At 40.4% G+C, this 12653-nt stretch overlaps 1 protein-coding gene across 4 annotated transcripts in view; it reads right to left on the minus strand.

Moving 5' to 3' along the window:
• Positions 1 to 12653, minus strand: part of ATXN1 (ataxin 1) — a 336877-nt gene that overhangs the window by 242542 nt on the left and 81682 nt on the right. For all 4 annotated transcript variants that reach the window (XM_045551834.1, XM_045551837.1, XM_045551836.1 and 1 more), the window contains one exon: positions 2399 to 2526. The gene's annotated coding sequence lies outside the window, so the exon portion shown is untranslated. The remainder of the gene's footprint in view (positions 1 to 2398; positions 2527 to 12653) is intronic.

Genomic DNA, 12653 nt, shown 5'->3' on the forward strand with positions numbered 1-12653 from the left:
TCCCTCTGTGAACTTATTAATCTTGTTGAAATAACATACATATGTGTATAAATACACGTTTTACTTTCTTATTTATCCCCATAATCACTTAGAGGAAAATAATTTATCACCCATAATTTAAAAAGAAATTTTTTAAGCGAAAATGTCTTAATTAGGAATTCAAATGTTCCTCCTTTACTGAGAAATACAGAGCTGTTCAAATCAGACTGGAAATTAGGGCTAAAATGAATGCAGCATCTATATACACAAGCTAGTTGCAGGACAGTGGCTGAAGCTATGTGAGTCACCTGCGTTTGTTTCCTTAATGCCAAATAATTCTCTGTCTCCTTTTCCTTATACCTTTCAACCTTACGATGCAGCCAAAGGGTCAAGGGACTCAACCCTACGGTTTTCCCTTTTGTGTTTCTGTAGGGGAAAGCATACACTGCCAAAGAGCTGGGGGGGTCTCAATCTACCTTCTTTCATTAATTTAGTGAAATGAAGCTTATTTAGTAGTGACGGAAAGAGATGAGCCAAGTAGGGCAGCTCACATATGGTGCCAGACGGTTGGTGGCTCACAAGAGGCCAGGAAGCTTGCCTTGCCCGAGGCACTCGCTGTACCCCAGGAGCCAGGCAGCCTGGGTGGGAACGAGGCTCTGCTTTCACACAACGGCTGCTCCAAGGGTGCCCCTGGCCAGGTGATAGAGACAGCGGTGATTTCGAAATGTCGGACTTGGAGACTTCAATCAGACAGTCTTTCCAGGACTGGGATTACCCCATTAATTCAAATTAAAGCCATTTGCAAGTACATTAAACTCTTTTTTTTAGATCCCAGAGGAGGATGAAAAGGAGGAAAAAGGGAAAAATCATTTTACAAGATTGGCATTATATAATACTACGGTTAGTTTAGTGTCATAGCTCGCATTTGTTGACTTCTATCATAATCATTTTCTCATATGGCTAAATACTCTCTTGAAATAGGATTTTTTAATGATTTTAAGCATTTCACATATATTTACTTGCAACAGCACCCCATGAGATGGGTACTATTATTAACTAAATTTGACAAATGTAGACATCAAGATGTAAAGTAGCTTGCCCAATGTCACACTTTGAGAAAATAGCAGAACTGGAATTTGAGCCCAGGCAGTCTGAAGCTTGCAGTCTTATCTACTGTGATCTACAGATTCTGCATCATATGGTGCTACCATAATTATATTTCATCATGTTCCCAATATTGGACATACATACATATATATATACATATATATGCACATATATTTTTTTAACTTATGAGCAGTATAACTTCAGATACAAGTTTAATGAAGGCTTTTTATTAAATAGCTCTTTTATTCTTTTTTAAGAAATTAAAAACTATGCTTTCCACTAAAAAATGATTGGCATCCAGTAATTTCATAGTTGTCTAAAAATATTAATACTTGGCCAAAAAGAAAGAATTTAAAGTTGCCTAGGACCGTACTACTCCTTCTTGTTTTAATATTATTTCTCAAATGTCAAAATCTGGTAAGTTCCAAGCATGCTACTGTCTACAGGAGGAAGGTTCTTCAAAACAGTATGATTTACAAATCAATGACCCACCACCACCAAAAAAAAAGCCAAAACACATGGAAACATCATTTTGCATAATCAATTGGCAAAAAGTTTTTTTGTTTTCTAAATTCCCAGCATTGGAAACTTGTGTGGAAGCAGATACTCTCATACATTACCTCTGGAAATGAAAACTGGCATGACTTTATTGGAAAGCAATTTGGTAACAAGTTATCAAAAGTCTTAAAACTTGAAAACTTTTAAATTTAGCAGTTTACTGCTAAGAAATTATCCTAAGGAAGCCACGAATAATGGAAACTAATATAGAGAGCTGTAAGAACATTTTTGGTAGCAAGAAAAATTAGAAACGACTAAATGTCCACCTAGTGGCGATCAATTCAATAAATTTTAGGATGGCTGTCCAATGGTCTACTGGATAATCATTAAAAATCATGCTGTAGAAAAATATCGACTGCTATGAAAGATGTTCGTTATTACATTGTTAAAAGGAACAAAAGGTTAGATGACAGTATTGTTTTCTACTACCACCTGATGGTGGTCTCTGTAGCTGAATTTATGAATGCTGCCTCCAGAATTATCCTTTTCTTATCCACGCATTGTAATCTATCCTAGTCAGTGATCTCAGAATAAGTAGAAGTTATTTTCTTTCCTACAAAAAAAACGCAAAGGTTCCATTTTTATAAAGGAGAACAAGAAAAATAAATAGAAAGTATGTGAACATACCGTTATGTATCTATGCTGTGTGTGCATGTGTGCGTGAATGGATATGTATAACACCCCCATGACTACCTTGGGGACTTCACAACTAAATGATAATTATTTGGGGTGAAAGATATTTGGAGATACTTACCTGTAGCATGTGCTTTCATCACAATGGAGAACCGTAAGCTGTCAGTTCCTTCCAGCGGATCTTTTCACACAGATGTTGCTTGAGTAGAAAGGGTGGCAGTGGAGGATTTCAATATAAGATGCCTAGACCTGTAATTATAAAGACAGTATTCCTACTGAGTCAGGCAGCGTCTGTCTAAGGCCTTCATTCACACTAGCTGAAGTCACAGAAAAGAGAAACATCAGATTGCATAATCTCTCTCTCACACATACACACACACACCCCGTTCTTAAATCAGAATGTCAAAAGCTCAGCAAGCAGAGACACAGCAGCAGGTCCCCAACCCCAGGGATGAGCAGGCTCTGGCCAGGAGCTGCTTCTCATCCCATCTCCTGACCTTGGGGACATCACCATCAAAATGATCCTCTTCCCCCCGCCTCCTTCCCTACCTAATAATGCCAAGATTTCAGCAAAAGAAAAGATAGGTAGTTCTTCTCCAGAAAAATGTCAGGAGCATTGTTGAATGTGATGCTCTCTAAGATTCCTTCTAGCCACAAAGTTATGCAAATTCAGTATATATATTTACCGTTCTGGCCTGACTTTCACTTTCGAAAGTGTACATGCCTCTCTTGTTGGTGACTCGGATAAGGCATGATATCGGTGCTATCCAAAGTCATCACTAACACTGATGGAACATTTACTGTGTCTTGGCACTGTGCTAAGTGCTTTCCACACATTACCCCACTCCACTGCACCCTGTGAGTGGCCAGTAATCATTATTACCTGTGTATCATTGACAAGAAAACTGAGAACACACACCTAGTAGATGTTAAAGCCAGTATTTAAGCCAATAGCTCACAGAGGCCTTGCTTATACTTCCAGTACTAAATCATCTCCCCAAATTGATCTTGCTATCAACACTTCTGTACTTACTATAAAAAAAGCTAAATATCAAATCAACATCATCTCATTTTCCCCAGAGTTGACACGTCACCTAAGTCCTAATATTACTGTTTTTAGATGTGACTGTCCTTTGATTTTAATTCCCAAGCTCAACTGAAACCAACATGTTCATATTTCAATTGAATGTAAATTGATAGTTGTTTAAAAATGCCAGGTAATCCCAAATCCAGATACCAAGATACTAAGTAAAAACCTAAAATCCATACCCTACTTAAGTAGTTAAATATTGTTAGGAAAAAAGCAGATAACAAAATCAAAAGTTATGTGTGAATCCCTAAATACGTAAAGAAAGGAATTTCTATACATAATATAGGCATGACTTAAAAACTATTTAAATATATTTACCTATGTACAAATAAGTAAGAACTACTATAGGTCTTAGAATCACTGCAACACCAAACAGATAAGGGCATATCAAAGAAATCAACAAAACTATTTATGGGTCCCCTAATAACTCCCCTTTTGCATGTGAGTGCATGTGTAGGTGTTCATTTGCACCATTCTGGTTATGCACATGACACTCCCTTTGACTAACATGCCTTTCCCCTCCCCAACATCTAAAAAATGCCTACCCATTCTTCAAGGCCAACCTCGAGCTTCAACTTCTTTGTGATGTCTTCCCCACCTCTCCCCTATATTTTTTTCTGGAAATCCAAGCAGAGTAGATTCTACTTTCTCCTATGTTCCCTTGATCAGCATTGGCACCAACATCATCCTGACATCTTCCTCTCCCAAATTAATGCCCCATATTCGACCATCCAGCAAACTGCTCAACAACCTCTACCTCTCCCCTGTACCATCGCGGCTCATCTGGCCTCCTAACTGGTCTCCTGGTGTCCACCCTGCCACCCGCCTGCCCAGTTTTCAGCTCCTGCCTAAAGCACTGCAGTGACTGTCCACTGAGCTTAGATCTTAACGTGGCCCCAAGGCCTGCTGTCATCCAGCCCCTGTGTTCTCTTCCAGCCTGCACTTCAGCTTGGCCGGCTGACTTTCAATTCCTCAAAAGCACCTTGCTCTTCTAGGCCTTAGGGCCTTTGCATATGATTTCCTCCTTGCTAAGACTTCTCCCCAAATCACCCGCCCCTTCTATCAGGTGACCTTGACTTCTCTTCTCCTTCAGCTCTGAGCTCAGTCCTTTTCTCTGCAGGGGAGCCTTTCCTGACCTCCTAGCCAGGTCACTACCCCCTACAACATGCTTTTCTAGAATCACACCCCTTTTTGGTTGATTCTGTTGATTAATGCTTGTTTCTCCCATGAATTAGGAAGCTCCAGGAAGGCAGAACTGTGTTTGTTTTCATTTTATCTTCAGGATTCAGTGCAGTGCTTTGCACATCATAGGCACAATAAAAATCTGCTGAATGGATCAGTGAGTAAAAGAGGAAGAGAAGAAGGAAGGGAGGAAGACTGGAAGGACATTCCTTATTCATGATAATTTAATCAGTGTTTGTTGAATTAATTTGTGTATGGTTTTCCAACACACAGAGTGTAACACCCACATTCCTTTGAAGAACGTGCAATGCTCCCTGCGATCTGGTCCCAGCAGCTGGGTCTGTCCTCCAGACTTGACCCTCAGCACCCTGAGTCCCTGTGGCTCCCCATCAACTCTGCTTCCCTTCCGCTCATCTCCCTACCCAGTCTCTTCTATTCCCTCCAGACTCATTTTGCCAAACTCACTCAGTCTTCAAGCCTCAGAGCTAGGGCTGCTTTTCTGCGAAGACCTCCTTGATACCTTCTGGGAAGCCAGAGCCCTCTTCTCTCATTTTCTTATAACACCTTGTCCCTACCCCTATTAAAGCAATTATCACGTCTTCTTGTACTTGTTTCTTAAGTCCATCTCTCCCACTACAACCTAAGTCCCTTAAAGGCAAGGGAGAGGTATTCCCTCATCCCAGTATTTGCAGAGTTTAGCACAGCAGCCTGGCACATACAGTCAATAAATAAATATTGGTTGAATGAACAGCAATGTGTATATATATACACACACACACCACACACACACACACACACACACACACACACACACACACACTTATATGTATCTATCACACACGCTTACACATACGTTTCACATGTGCAAAGTTCCAGAGTAGAGCATTTGAAATATATTATTAATATATTAATAGTATATTATTATTAAATGTTGTGAGGCATAATGGTTCTAAATTCATCAGTAAAATGGGCTAATAACACCTATCTCAAAGGTGGTTATGAGAATTAAATAAGATACATAAGTAAAATGTTTGGCACAGAGCTCAGTATACTGGAAGCACTCTATAAATATTAATTGTATAATCATTATTACTATCATTATTGTTGTTAGGGAAATCAAGTTGAATTTATAATTCACGGTCCAAGTTTAACAGTTTTATTTTCCAACATTTCTTCCTATTAAAACATTAATTAGCATTAGCATCTCTATAAGGACATAAAGATGGTTAGAAAGTCACTGAGAAAACTAAGGATACAGGAGAGTTTTACTACAGCTGAGGACAAATTATTGTCTCAGTAATCTGCAATATACAGAAGGAGGGACAAAAGCATCAACAGAAGAAGTATTTCCATACCAAAATTATCTATAAAATCTAAATGGCAGAAACAACAAATATTGCCAATCAAGTGCTATAAACATTTAGTTGAAATAATTATAAATACTTACTGTAAATTATTTCTTTTGCTAAAAATACAAGCTATCTACATATTCATCCATTTCTTTTAATTACTGGACAAAGTAATGTGACTTTATAAAATACCAAGGATTCGACTAAGGAATATGCCATAAAATGTTTGAATTAATAGCAAACACATTTCATATATGGCCTATTAGATGCCATTCTCATTTAAAACTGCTGAAATTTAATGAAATAGACTACACAAACAGGAAAAAAGAGGCAAGACTATTTTGCAGCAGTATTTAAAAAAAAATAATGCAAGAACGAATTGTTTACAAATGCTACCAGTACATAGTTGAGCAGAATGAACTGGTAACAGTTTATCCCACAAAGCAAATTTATAATCCTGCCCTGTACTACTGTTTCCCTTACATACTGGCCAAATTTAAATAATGTATACGAAGTGTTTCATACACTAGGTGCTACTGAAATATAAAGTACTATCATTATTGTACTTTGAGATTTCTATTCTCAATTAAGCTTTATCTCTGATAAATGATAAAACCCCAAACAAATCAGATGTCTGACTGGGGCTCAACCTTTTCCTCAAAGGTACTAGAGTTATCAGGGAAAATATTACAGAAATACTAAATTCCTAACGTCTCACTGTTTTACTATGAGAATATTAAACTCCTTCTGAGTTGAGTTATAATTCTATTCCCTGGCCACAACTATTGACCAGATTAACATAATGTAAATATATTGTTCTTTGCAACACCATTAAAATAAGATGGCAAGGTAGAATAGACAAAATTAGCCAAAAGAGTCTTAATTAGACCATTTTATTTGAATTCACTATTAATTTCATTATCATGATGCTTGTTTTTGTGTCACAAAATCTGGTGAAATCTTAGCTATGTGAGGCAAAATTAATCCTCTGTTAACACTGGTCAGGATGTCCTCACTCATTAAGTGTTGCTCTTCCCTTAAGACTCAGCTCAGACATCACTTCCTTGGTGACACACTCCCATATATACTGTATTTTTCCTCCCATGACCTGTGTCTCCCTCTCTAGACCGTGAGCTCCTCAGGGAACTTGACCAGGTCTCTGCATTGTTCGTAACAACCTATGCAGTTCTCTGCACGCGATCCAGTCTCAGTAAATACTGGCTCAACGTGTCAGTGCTTACACCTACTTTGAGACTCTTAGGACTACAGCGAAAAGGCCACTAATTAGAATTTTAAGTTAAAGGTTAAAGTAAAAAAAAAAAAAAATTCCATTTTTTAGTGAAATGAAACTCTTAGCATTTTCACTTCCAGATGCATCAGCATTACATAAAAGATGTTGAAACTGTTTTTAAAAAGAGACATGCTGCACATTTTCCTGTCTGAGAATTAGTCTGAAAATACCAAATTCCACAGGGGCCTCTGGGTGTTCTCAAGACAAACGTTCAGTTAGGTATTGATTCCATGCACTCATTTAATGGAAATCTAGAGTAAGACTCAAGCTCTATAATACCAGCATGTCACACATTATTCTATTCAGCTGCTTAAGAATAGCAGCTGGTTCCCTGGAGAGGCCTGCCCTCCTCTCCCAGTACGGGCCAGCATTTTAGTGATGACGGATTGCAGCAGCAGAGAATTTCAGGACTCAAAAAGCAGAACACCAGTCCCGGCTTGCATTTTCCCCTACTATTGTCATTCTTATTCCCACATGGCCCAGTTTCTCACAGAGCCACCTTTAATGTTTCGAGACTGAACTTCTGAGCGTGTGATGATCTGCCTGGCTGCGTAACATGCTACATCATCACACTCATGCCAACCCTTACCTCACTTAAAAGGCCACATGTTGCTCAGAAACGAGCAGTGGGCAGAAAAAGAACAAGTTTCTCATAATATCCTACCCGGGTCCACACTCAGCAGCATTAGTCACTGTTGGGACAAGAAATATGGATTTTCCAAGAGGTGACCAAGCCTTACTTGATGGAGTTTCTTCCCTCCCTGTCCCAAGATTTGCTAGGCTGTCATTAAGAGGAGCTATACAGAAAGCTCCCTTGTGTCCTATCTGATTCCATTCAGCAGTTATTGTTACCCTCACCCTAAAACCTCTGCCACTGAAGGGGTGGCACTGTCAGAATCACACCTTCTAACCATTCCTGTGCCATCTCAAGACCTCAGGGACCACGAAAAGAGACTATGATAGGATATAGGTAGAGAATGGGAGCAACAAGCACAAATTCTGATTAATGCTACAACTTTAAAAATATTTGCATTATACAAAATTTGAAACCTACATACAGAAGAACACAAGCAACATGTACACAATCTATGAAGCATACCAATAAAATGAACACTCATAAACCGACAGCCCTATTTGAGAACTAGATATTAATGCATTGACTCATCTATTTGCTACCTTAACCATCCCCGTCTCCTCTCCAGAGGTAACCACTATCCTGAATTTTGCATCTATCCCTTTCTAAAATATACTGTTTAATTTTGCTTGATTTTGAACTTTATAAATAATTCTACCATAGTGTATACAGTCTTCTGCGACTAGGTTTTTTTTTCATACAGTATTGTTTCTGACTTAACCATGTTGTTACAGATGGCTGTAGTTCCTTCATTTTCACTGTTTTATAATATTCCATTGTATAAATACATACAAGTATATATATTTTAGTCTATAGATGACCTTTAAAATTTTTACCTTCCATAAGCACAAGTTTCCCTGGGGTACTGCCTAGGAATGGGTATATAAATAGTCACTGTTACACAATAGTGCCAAACTGTTTTCTAAAATGAGTATATCAATCTATACTCCTATCAGCAGTGTACCCCATCATTTTTTCAAACTGATAAATCATTTTAGAATTAAGAAAGAGATCTCTTTGAGCTAAAGCTGGTGTTTCTCCTTTATAGACTCAAGTTGTAAATATTCATAAAGGAACAATATACTACACCTCTTTCCCCCAGTAGTGGGTTTATACTTTGTCCATCACTAAACATAGCATATGAGAGTTATGTCCTAAGGTATGTTTATTCTACCACCTTCAAATGTAGATTGGGCTGAAGGTGAATAATTTAAAGGCTCCACATAACTTTCTTTCCCAGCCATTCAATCCTTAAGCAAGTTGGCTACCAAAGGTGTCAAAGAATGTCCCAGCACACATGAAGTCCCAGAGGCCAAAACTGCCCATGTGGAACAGGAAATCAAGTACAAATTTAAAGTACTCCAAACTATGTAAAATTGAGAGACTTCTTTTATTTCTTTTAATATTAGAGTGAAGCAGAGAACAAGAGAGCTGAAATGGATGAGGAAAAGCCTTAACTATTATATCAGAATAGCAAAATTAAAAGCCTTTGTAATTAGGTGTTGCCAGGCTTACTTAGGCTTAGAGGAAAAGGATTCTTTCCTCTCCCAAAGACCAAGGTCAGAGCTTGAGGCTCTTAAGCCTTTGGTCCCGACTCCAAGGGTGGGGTCCAAGCCAGCAGTTCTTCATCATCCCCCACATACACTACAGAGCTGGCTGGGTCTGGGCAGAGTTGGCAAATGAAGGGCAGAAGAGGCAAAGAACGAACTGGAGAGAACGCCATATTGTTAGATGGTAAGAAGTGGCGGGAAAACACCATAGCTGACACTGAGGTTAATCTGGAAAGAACTATTCTACCTCCCTTAGCTAACATGAATGGAGACCAGGCAGTGGTCTGTGAGACAGAGCTGGTGCTGGTCAGTATGGTTTTCAATCGTTTTGAATTTCTTTTCCTGAGTCTACCTGAATTTTAAATGCTTCTGACCGTGTTTCCACATGTTTCTCCATTAGGATCTCTTTCTTGGTGGTTAACACCCCAGAGAGCAGGGAAATGGCTGAAAGGCCTTGAGGGGAGAAGGAAGAACAAGTTTTCACCTGTACAATGGAGGTCTCTGGAAAACTGAAGGTTGACACCAAGTAAAACAAGCAAGAATACGCTATTAGTGCCTATCAAGTCACCTATTTGAGATTTTTTGGCAACTCACAGTGAAGTCTTACGCCTCTTATTACCTTCTCACACTCTTTTAATTAAGTAGGGCCTCATTTTAATCACACTGGTGGTGCCTTCTCTTCGCAGGCTAGTGAGCTAAAACCCAGCCAGGCAACGTTAAGGGAGCCTTCCCTTCTTGGTCAAGGAAACTTCCAGATTCCCTTTTATTTTCTGTTAAAAGCATGGTAGGGAAAGCAATCCCACTTTGACATGTAGTATCTGGTGCTGGACGCCTGCAAATATGATCGGGGGAAAAAAAGTGCCTGTAACCCCAGGTGGAACTCCAGATTGAGACAGCTTTCAAATCGGCAAAAATACTAAAATTATCACATTTTAAAGGATCCCTTTGTAATACTGATATGCAAAGAGTCTATTAAAACACAGTCATTCTCCCCAACTACAAAAATCTTTTATTTTAAAATGACTTGTATTCGTGTGTTATGTTAAAAGTGTGTCTGGGCTTTTTATTCAACGACTAGATTATCTTTTCAGGAGAATTATCGTACTTCACTGTAAGTGCTTAATGAGGGAGTAATTAGATCCCCCCACCCCCCGAACTCCTATGGGAAATGAGGTCAAACCCCACTTCCTACCCCAAGCACCTCATGTAGATTGCGTCAAATACCACAGCAGCATTAGTCGAAGGGAAGCCCTTTCCAAAACACAAGACAGGTGTAAGAACAAATCTCCATCAAAAGCTATGCCTTCCACTGGCAGGCCCAGAGTGCAAAAAAAGCTAAACATTTATTATAAGATCTTGCCAAAGTGCTGTTACAACAAGCTGGACTACCCACCTACCTATTCATCTCAGCGACTCCTTTCCTTTACCTTCTGCCACAGGGACAGCCTTCCTGCTCCCTGATTGGTTGTCTCGCTGGCTAGGCACTCACCTGCAGGGCACGGCGCTGCTCCCACCTGCATCCCACCTCCTGCCCACCTGCATGGCACACACCTGGAGAGGAGGCCACCGCTCTGGGTCACCAGCCTGCAGCGGCTCTGCAGCAGCCTCCCAGTGGCTTGTGCTCCTACTCCTTTCGACGGGAGGCATGGTGAGCAAATTAGAGGTTATAAACACCTCCTGTGGAAGGAGGAAAATTCCTCTGGGCTTTGTAAGGGAACTTCGTCAGCAGCGAGTGTCTCCAAGGAATAAGACGTGGGTACGTGCTCACCCTTGCCCCTTAGCCCTGCGGGGCATGGATGCCCCACACCTTTTTCTGGTCACAATTATGACAGCAACGCCCATCCAGGAAAATGTTGCCTCACGTGTTTGAAGAATGCCTCACACGGTTGAAAACACTGCTGGTCCCTGAGAAGCAGCACAGAGCTATTTTCAATGTAAGGGGAAGCATATTCCTAAATGCTAAATGCAGCGCTGCCAAATCCATGGTGAGAGAGAAGTCTGGAAGGAAAATGTCTGGGCACCCAGCACGGGTTATAGTTTTATTAGCAGACCAGGAGAACTCTTGGGCCAGAAACAGCAAAGAGAAGCAGCTGAGTTCTAAACTGTGCCGGACGTAGAAGCCAGCAGTCTAGGATTAATTAAAAGAAGCCGCGTTTACCGTTAAGAAAGAATTTGCTAAAATAGATTTTTAACGTTCTTCCCACAAAAAAATGATAAATTGGTGAGGTGACGACTATGTTAATTAGCTTGAATGAATCTTTCTATAATGTGCAATAGATAAAAACATCACATGGTATCCCATAAATATACACAATTATTGTCAATTAAAAATCTTAAAAAATGTAAAAATTAAGAAAAAGAATAAACAGGGAGATTGGAAAAAAAAAAAAAGAATGATGGTTTAATGCATGCTACAAAGCTCGTCCTACCTTGTGGGTGAGGGATGCCAGTGTGACCCGCTTTTAAGATCACAGCCCTCCAACAACTCACTGACAGGTGGAACTCCGTAATCAGAGTCCTTCCTTTTGTTTAAAGATTTCTCTCTCTCTTTTTCAACTTCATAGTAATACGCTACCCTGGAAGTGGGACGGCCATATATTGTACATATACTTTTTTTTAAAAAATCAAAGCTGAGTATTAATCCTAACTTGACCACTTCCCAGCACTGTGACTTTGGGGAAATTATTTACCAGCTTGTCCCTCATCAGCTGTCCAGTGAGACAATCACACCTGTCACAGAAGGCCGTGCAAAGCTGAACTTCACTTATGTGTATAAAAGTACGTGGCCCAGACCACACCCATGGCAGCCACTGGGACACTGGTTTTCCTCTCCCTTTCCTCAGAGCGAGTCATAAGAGGCCAAAAAAATGAGAACGACTTGAGGGCAGTGGCTTCCTGACGTAGAAACAACGAGAAGGCCAGCAAAGACAGAGGTGGGGGCAGCTGGGGAGAGGGCATCGAGGCTGGGTGACAGAATCTGCGTCACCAATGCGGGGAGGGGCGCTCCGCTCCAGCACAGAGAGGCTGCAGGCTGACATGTGTGTGCAGTACTGACTGGCAAAGCTGAGGACACAGAAACCGGCCTCCCTCCTCAAAATGCTTTTCCTTGCTTGGTGTCCGGCTGAGGAGAGGAAGTGCTCAGGGGCATCCGAGTATCTGTACCACGGGAGCACCTGCGAGGGAGTGGAAGCGGGCAAAGCCATGGGCAGGTGACAAGAGTCAAGCCAACAGAGGCAACTGATGTAGCTTCCAACTTGCTGGTGCCCAATCAGATCCCACT

Source organism: Lemur catta, chromosome 5 (assembly GCF_020740605.2).
Source record: "Lemur catta isolate mLemCat1 chromosome 5, mLemCat1.pri, whole genome shotgun sequence".
Lineage (NCBI taxonomy): Eukaryota > Metazoa > Chordata > Mammalia > Primates > Lemuridae > Lemur > Lemur catta.